This window comes from Centroberyx affinis, unplaced genomic scaffold (assembly GCF_046629955.1).
Source record: "Centroberyx affinis isolate AG114_WGS23_722 - 3 ecotype Tasmania unplaced genomic scaffold, CSIRO-AGI_Caff_v1 ptg004049l_1, whole genome shotgun sequence".
Classification (NCBI taxonomy): Eukaryota; Metazoa; Chordata; class Actinopteri; order Beryciformes; family Berycidae; genus Centroberyx; species Centroberyx affinis.
Genome location: NW_027281845.1, coordinates 184,763 through 193,562, shown reverse-complemented (window position 1 = coordinate 193,562; position 8,800 = coordinate 184,763).

Genomic DNA, 8,800 nt, shown 5'->3' with positions numbered 1-8,800 from the left:
TGCACTCAATAGCCTATGTAACCGGAATTTTCATTCATTGCTGATATAGTCAACTAATATAAAACTACCTGCTATTTGATGGAAGCCATCATTTATAGCCAGAGTGGTCAAATGGCCCGGAAACACCACAAACATTTATTTTATCTCTGCTGTAATAAATCATTGTGGAGAGCAAAGTGGTTCTGCCGGTTTCTGCCCTGCAAACAGCCATTCATTCACTACCTGCACAGTTCTTTATATTAGACCTGTATCATTAATATGGATGCCATGTTTTGTAGATGGAATTTTTGGAAAAGGATAGGCCCATTTAAAGAGAGAGTCCACGGGATCCTCTAGGAGTGGTGATGTCATTTTCCCAGAGAGTTGATTGGTGAGGAGACAGGCTTTTTATAGGCTACGTGTGGATCTGATAGACTCAACATAAGCTGCTCCGGAGCAGGCTGTGCAGCCTCAGTTACCATGGTGATCTACCCTGCTAGAAAGTGAGCCATCGTCCTGGGACTGAAAAGCCAGGGTTAAACCCAAAGTTACCTCACAAACCCACTGAGCTCGCTTCGTGAGACAGGCCCCAGCTGTCCGTAGTTACGCTTGTTTACTGGATACAGGGTGATTAGTGCTGTTAAAAATTCAGCAGCCCAGGCCCAAGAATTCTCAATTCAAATGGGCCGGGTCATTTGTTTGCCAAATTTAGCCAAATTAGTTTTTTGAACAAAATACTGTATTTGATTTCAAAATTACAGGTTATGCTAAGTTGTGAAACAGAGTTATGTCCATGTGTAAACAAAACATCATACTCATAACTTGCTTGATTTGATTTGGATTTGATTTATTTGATTATTTTAAAAGGTTACATATATATACACAAGTTACATACAGTATAGCCTACATATGCTATATAGGCTACAATATAATCTAATGCACCTGCTGTTGCCTGCATATGGAAAGTGGTCCTCACCATTCTGAGGTAAAGGATTCAGCCCAACTTCAACTCATCCTAGAAAATGCTTTTGTGAACGTATTCACCAAAGAGCAAATTGGTACATTTTGAGTTTAATCAAGATCAAAACAGCCCAATCTGCATGAACCTGATGCCCTCTGTACCCCACATGTTCCCGCTTTTGAACTTCAGAACTTACATCTCTAATGTTCTATTCAGTCTGATTCCTGCCTTTGTTGCATCATCTGAACGGCGTCAGTGTTCTATTCAAATTGTGATTCTCGCCTTTGTTACATCATACCTTTGTCCTTGTATGCAAACTGAAAATGTTAGGCCTATCTTATCAATTTTGCCCTACATTTTTAAATAATTAATAAACTTAAGTTTCAAATATTGTTTCATCAGAAAAAGCAGGGTTGACAACACTGAGACATTTTTATGGAGTCCAGCATGTCTGAAAGAGTCACAGCCCTTACATAAAGAGTGTAGCTGCTAGTGACTCATTGTTGTATCTGACATTTGTATCTACAGCGCCTTGCAAGAATTTAGCTCTGTTCCTTTTAGTTGGGTTGTATATTCAATATCCATCATCACAAATGTCCGCCTGTAATTTTGAGATTTGCTCAACAGATGGTGCTAGAGAGTCATAATGCTTTGCAGTTTGTCTCTCTAACTCTAAGTAAGACACTGGAATAAAATGAAATGACTGAATATTTGCCTGCGTGCACTGACAAATTCCTTCCTATCTAATACTCCCAGTGAACATTTTCAAGGTTTAATGGTTTGGGAATTTCTAGGCCACATATAAAAACTTTGTTGGGGGAAACTGCCATGTACTTTATGCTGTGTTTGCCTATTGCAGGCCAGTAGGAAGGCCCTGCAAAAATAATCCACAAAAACTCCCGGTGCCAGGCACTGCAGCAGATAACATTTGGTAGCTGTCAGTCATGTATGTTGTAAACTGTCATCTTTGAAGAGACTTCAGTGGATTACATGCAATCTGATGGCCACTCTACGGGATAGCATCCATTAAATATCCTATAAACATCCACTCTCCACATCAGTGCGACAGGAATAAAACCATGTTAATGCACATTTTATGCATATGTCGAGCATATGCTGATGCCCGTGTGTCAGCTGAAATCGGAAGAGTCCTTTATGAATATTCAATGTAGCCATGAAGTGGAGCACTGCCCTGAAGGGAATGAAGTGGATTGGGGAAAAGTGTTTATGATTAGAGCTCAGGAGTTAAAGGGGAATAAGCCTTTATCATAAAAGAGGCTATTGTACTAAAGCTTAGAGAAGGGAAACTACTCGTGAGCAGCCGCAAACGGGCTCGATCAAATATATTTTGAAAATATATTTGAGTAAAGACCGAAGAAGACGCATTGAGAAATTTAATGCGTCTTTCCAATTGTTTACAGATATTATCAACAACAGCCGAGGAAGTGTCCTGCGGGAGAAAACAGCCATCCCTTGATGTTGCTATTACTATGGGCTAGTTCACACTCACCTCTTTGATATTCCTGTCATGCAAGTGAATGCATTAATGTCCCGCATATCAACACTGAGGGCTTGCAGGAGAGGCACTCAGAAAGCTATTCTCTGAAGCCCTCCAGACCCATCGTCAAGGCCGCGAAGGAAAGGGGCTTAAGAAGGACTCCTGATTAACTAACTAACAAACAGGTTGACTGTGATTGCCGGCCGGACAGATCCGCCCCGATATTCACACCTGGAAGGATCGATTGGGTTCAAGTTGTGTATTCATGATGATGCATCTTCTTCTGCTCTCAGCATGCAGTCGGCATTCTTGCCACTCAACAGTCTTGGATGAATGGAAAATGATAATCCCCTGACTGCAGATCCTCTAAAGCCAGTTGGCTTGTAACTGTATGAAGACCAAGATGATGCTCAGAACTTTGGCATGCAGGGAATGATTGCACAGGGCTGCTGGGTGGGCTATTGATTAAAGGAAGGAGAGAGAGTAAGCTGTCAGAGAAGACAGAAGTAGACAGAGATTTTGGCAGACTCCTTCGATACCCCCTGTCTTTCTCCTTTTCCTCTTCCCATCTCTCTCCCCCCGATCTCCCTTCTGCCTCCTCTCCTCCTCCCTCCCTTCTCTTTCTCTGTCCTGCCCTGCTACCAACACTACTCAGTAATTTAATCCATTTAGTCATGGCTCTAGATCAATATCCATTTTCCTTGGCCTTAGGGAGAGCCTCTTGAATCTACTTGTTTCACACAGTGGTTGTGTTAGCCAGCAGGGGCTCCCATGGGCCTGCAGGCTGATACAGATGTAGTATACCACAGTATCCGAGGAGAAAGCAAAGCTTACATCTAATCTCTCACTTATTCGCTGTAGAACCTCATCTATCACAGCGTGACAAAAAGAGTCTATGCATGTTGTAGCAAGATGTATTTTCACATTTTTACCAACTTACTGTTGTTCTTTGCATGAATTAAAATGTAGGATTTTGTGCTGGATCACAGAAGAATCATCCTGTTCCACTGAAATGTCATGCAACGCCTGGCCAGTTAGCAAATGAATGACATTAAACCCGATTCAATTATAGCTAATTTGATTAGTAGGCCTTGTAAGTGACCAGGAAGAGAGGTGGAATTATTATTTCATCTCCCTCTGGGAATGATTTGCTATCAGCACATTGTATAGCATATTGGGGTGGCAGGGTGGAAAAGAGACATTATGCTGTAATGGAAAAGTCATCAGTTTGCTCACCACAAACAGCCCATGTGTCGTGTCGAGGTGTCCTTGAACAAAACAGTACATGCCAACCTGCTCGCTCTTTCCAAGTCCCTCTCAATAAGAGCATCAGCTAAATGCCTAAATGTGAATGTAAGCACTAGTCAATGCCATTGGGCAAATGTGCTGCGCATAACATTGTTAGCTGCCCTATCTCAGTATAAATTGGCTTTTGAGAAGCACACTGCCTGCCCTGCGGTGGCCTGGCACCGGCCAGCTGTATAGCTTTGTGGCACTGACAGTGATTCTCCTTCACCTGCTCCTCTGCCTTGTGCGTTGCCATGTTTTATAAATAACCACATTAAATATTCATTGTCAACATTTGCATCCAAAGTATTTTGCACTTCACAGCCGTGTTTCGTAAAGTCAAAAGGACAGGCAAACAATTCAGTACAAAGCGCAAGTATTTACTGACACTGTCTGGTCAAAGTACGAGTTTGAAATAAATTACAAATAGTTTAAAATGTTCTGTTACTTTTGTGAAGTTTGAAATTGAAATGCATCCAAGAGCAGAATGCAAATCTTGTTATTCACCCGGTCACTCTTGTATTTGTGTGTCAAAATATTATGCAGGCCCAAAGGCAAAATCTCATCTACAACATAGTTTGAATATATTATACCCCAGTTCTTAAACTGTTCAATCAATATTTGTGAACATAACCAACTCTTGAACAAAAGTAAGGACAGATAGTCCATTCTGTGAAGTTATAAATCTGAAGCTGGTCTATTAACATTTAGTGGAAGGCTGTCTTAGAGGACTCATAGACTATTTGTTTGAGGTTTCTCCACCCAAATAATGTTTATTTTATAGAATCGTTAAAAGTTTTGAACAAGAAAATGTGTCAGGATAATCACCCTGGGTGCTGTCGCAGCGTCCACACAGTCGGTCTCGTATTCATTACCACTGAAGCAGCTCTGGGTTTTGTCTCTTGAAGACATCACACATTAAAGTCAGGTCTTTATCGTTTCCATCTTGAAAAGAGAGTGTGGTCACAAATCTACATTAATCTGTCCAAGATCATATAACGGCGTCTGTGAATTCACTTTCATGGTGAAACTTTTATTTGTTAAATCATTTTGGAACACAAATCAGAGTGTTATTGCTATGCTTTGGCTGGTGTTTTTAAGATAAACGCCATATTCCTCAGGCGCCGCCGCCAAGTCCTGCAGTAGACGGTGATTGCTGGAAGCTACTGAAAATGATAAATTAAAGAAAAGATAATGGGCTTCTTATAAGTGTTTTGTGAGTTTTTTTTGTTGTTCTAAATTCTAAACTGTCTATGTAAATTTGGAACAACCTGACTTAATACATTTTTCATATAACCTCACCTCTAATTGAACGACCTGCATTTTTTATCAAGGTCCTTATCACCTCACCACATATGGTTCTTATCCTTATATGTATATGAAAACTTGTTGCAAATTCCTGCCTCTTAGAGTGTCTGAGTTCCTGGCTTAAACCCCCCATAACCTCCAGTATGTGTCATAACAAAGTTTCCCTTTTTGTCTTTTTTATCACTCTGTTGCAAGAAAATCAATTTTTTAGAAATTGCAGATTCCAGGCTATTGTGTAAAACACATTCTGCCCTGCTGTTGTCTTGTGCTCTCCTTCTAATTTACCCTGAATCATAATTACTTTTATAACTTGTTCTACCTCAAGCTTTGGCCCTCGCCCATTGCTATTTATGAAGAGTTCAATTCTAAAATGCTATTCATCCATTTTTTGGAGCGTTCAACATTAAAATGTTATTATTTCAGTCAATCAAACACTTAAGTAATAGCCACTATCCTTTAAGAGGTATCATCGTTTCTTTTAATCTTGTTCAATCAATCATTTTGTGAGAGTAGGTATGAATAGGTATGGTACAATTGTAAATATCTTTGTTTTGTTATCATATGTAAAAAAATCCTGAGCTCAAATTGAATAGGGCACAATGGCCACCCACAATCCACCACAAGGGTTGTAGTCATGTACAGATGTGTCTCTGAGCCTCTTCACATGCTCTCTCTGTCTTTTCTCTCAAAATAAGGACCAAGGGAGAGCTTAACTCCCTTCAGTTCAGGTCCATTTTCACTCGGCCGTGGTATCAACAGGAGAGATATACGGTGTTGTTGCAAAATCCTCTGAACTTGCGCAGTTTTAATGATCGTGGAAAATTACCGCCCTGCCTAAGGAGACAGAGAGGGCTGAATGTCTCCGAAATCACTCCTTTTCCATTCTCTTCCCCGCCGAGCCAATACGTCAGAGGCATACACATAAATGCCTCAAGTGTCCCAAATTGTTTTCTATCGGGAGGCTGCCTTCTCAGTCAAGTGTCTCTCTCTGTCTCCCCGACAGAACATTCTCTTGTTCCCCACTGTCAATCAATATGAGTCTAAGGTGGAATTGAAAAACCCATCATCTGTAACTATCTCATTCATGCATATAATGGCGTTTAATACTAGGGCTTCGCTCTTGGTAGAGACGAGCAAAGGCCTTTTTTTTATCAAAGTATACAAGAGACTGCTCCCTACTGTTGGGTATTGTTCCTTTTTTCCTCCTGTCTTCTGACAAAGATTTGAGTTAGATATTGATTCTCTTACACTGGTAGACAGGTCTCTCAGGAATGAATATCCTTGTTCAACCCCCTTAAAACAAAAATACACCCTATATCCAGGCAAATTTTCATAGGATATGGGTATCTTTTCTGTTAGTACTACTAGGAAATAAAGCTTGTCTAGGTGTAAAAGCACAACAAAATCTTCCTGCCATTTACTGTCACTGGAACAGCTGCTGACTGATTAGAGCCTTGATTCTGTGAGAGTTGTTCATGTTCACAATTACTGACTGAGCTTTCCAAGATTGTAGGAATAACATACGGCAAGTGTACAAAATAATAGGAACACTCTCTTTCTACAAAATAGACTGGCCAGATGAATTCAGGTGAAAGCTAGAATCCCTTGTTATGTCCCTTATGTCCCTTGTTATGTTGAGTCTATAGTATGTCAGTCATGGATGGTAGATATAGATAAAATGGCAAGAGACAAGCTAGAGAGAGATTTCTGAGCAAGCTAAGACAGAATACCAGAGTGCCCCTTGCCTTTTACTCCAGTAACATCGCTTTCAAAATATGTGCTCAGTGGAGTCAGGGGTAGTCTATTTCTGAGAAAGGCACGGATTCTTATTCTTAAGTATTCTTTGATGTTCAAAAGTTTAAAAAGCCTAAATGCTATTGGCTACGCAATGTGTATCCCAGAGATGAAGGGAGATTTGCTGAAACGTTGTTGGGTAGCCATAGTAATAAAGGCTTTTTCAGCTTTCGCACACAAAAGAATGCCTTGGCTTTTGAGCCTCGAGACAATTGGGACATAGTTTGTGCAGCAGGGAGTGCAACTCAATATTAGAAAGATGTTCTCGATATATATGCAAACTCAAGATTTTCTTTCAACTATCAACACTGTTTAATGTCTTTCTTCTCTATCTGTGTTCTTAATCTCTCTTAAAGTGCAACGTGAGCCATCTAATAATGGAATTGGATTGTCTTACAGCATTACTCTGCTGGTGATAAATTGCTTGACTCTTCACTTGGATATATAGAGCATGTCTGATTGATTCATGACTGCCAATATCATTACTATCATTTTTATATATAAATCTCCAATAGTCGCCGGATATGGGGCTTGTCAAGGGCAACTATTATGATGGCATTACACTGAAAGTGACCTGGCTCTGAACCATCGGCATTATCTGTGGATTAATTACCCTGCTTTCTCATCTTCCCTCTACCTGCTCTCCACTGTATCTCTCTGCATCTCGTCATCCCTCTTTCCTGCTCTCCTTCCCACCCTCTGAATTTAAATGTGTCCCTCCCGGATTCTCTCTCCACTTACCATTGATAAGATGTCTAAAAATGGCTGCGAAAGTGGATTGTTGAATATTCTCACACTGTTTTTTTGAGACTCATTTTGACATGCAATTAAAAATAAGAATGTCTTATCAGATTGTTTTCACATTTTTATTTGTTTTCCGTTTGTTTGTTGTTTTAACCTTCAAATCCTGTGCCAGCTGCAATAAAGGAAGGAATGTGTTTAATCTGTCAGTGGCCATTGTCATCATCACCCCCTGATGGGAAATTCAAAACCATGGAGCTGTGCCCATTGTTTTCACTGAGAGCAGAGCGCAGAGCATGAACCTAACACAGGAAGCCTTGCTTGCTTCTGGCCTCAACACATACATTTACTCACGCACACATACATTTACTCACGCACACATACATTTACTCACACACACATACATGTGCATGCATGCATGAAACACACACACACACACATACAGACACACAGCACACACACAGGTGAGCACAATACCCAAAGACATGTACGCACACAAACACAGTTATACCCATAAGCACACGCTTGCACACACCTACCCACCTACAAACACACACACATCCCTCTTGCATGTATCATGCCATAGTTTCCCCGGTTTCTCTTCTTGCATACAAATGACGGAGCTGCAGTCGGATGCCATGGTGTGCTTTGATTCTAATCTTTCCAGCATGCTAACTTTATCTGTTAAATTTATCTTTATCCTTATGTGGCCAGCGGCAATTGTTGTGGCACATGATCCCATGCAGTATGATAGGAAGGAATCAGCCAGGCCCCATTACTGTGAGACTAACACAGATGTTGTGTTTTCCTCTTGAGAAGGATAGTATAAATACTGTAATAACATCATTGTTATCCACTCTTTTGAAGGTGAGAAAGCATAGCAGCAATATTGTTATGTCCCACTTCCACAACAACACGCTTTGCGGTTGCTTGATTTCTGCAATGCACACCGTTCCAAGGCATCTGCTCGCAATCACCATTTCGAGCGTTCCACTGGATGCATCCAGATCACATGCTATTTCGAATTGTCCAGTGGCTTTCACACTCAAAAACATGGTTAGCCGTTGGAGTGATGTATTCCATTGTGTGAAAGCTCCTGTAGTTACAGGGTAAGGTCCTGCCTAGAGCTTTTTTCAGTCTGGAGAACCTCCTTTTTGCTATAGAGTGTGTTCAGACAGGCTGCCAGAGGGCAAGAAAAGTAGCAAGGGAAAAACTCTGAGTCATTATGTTCA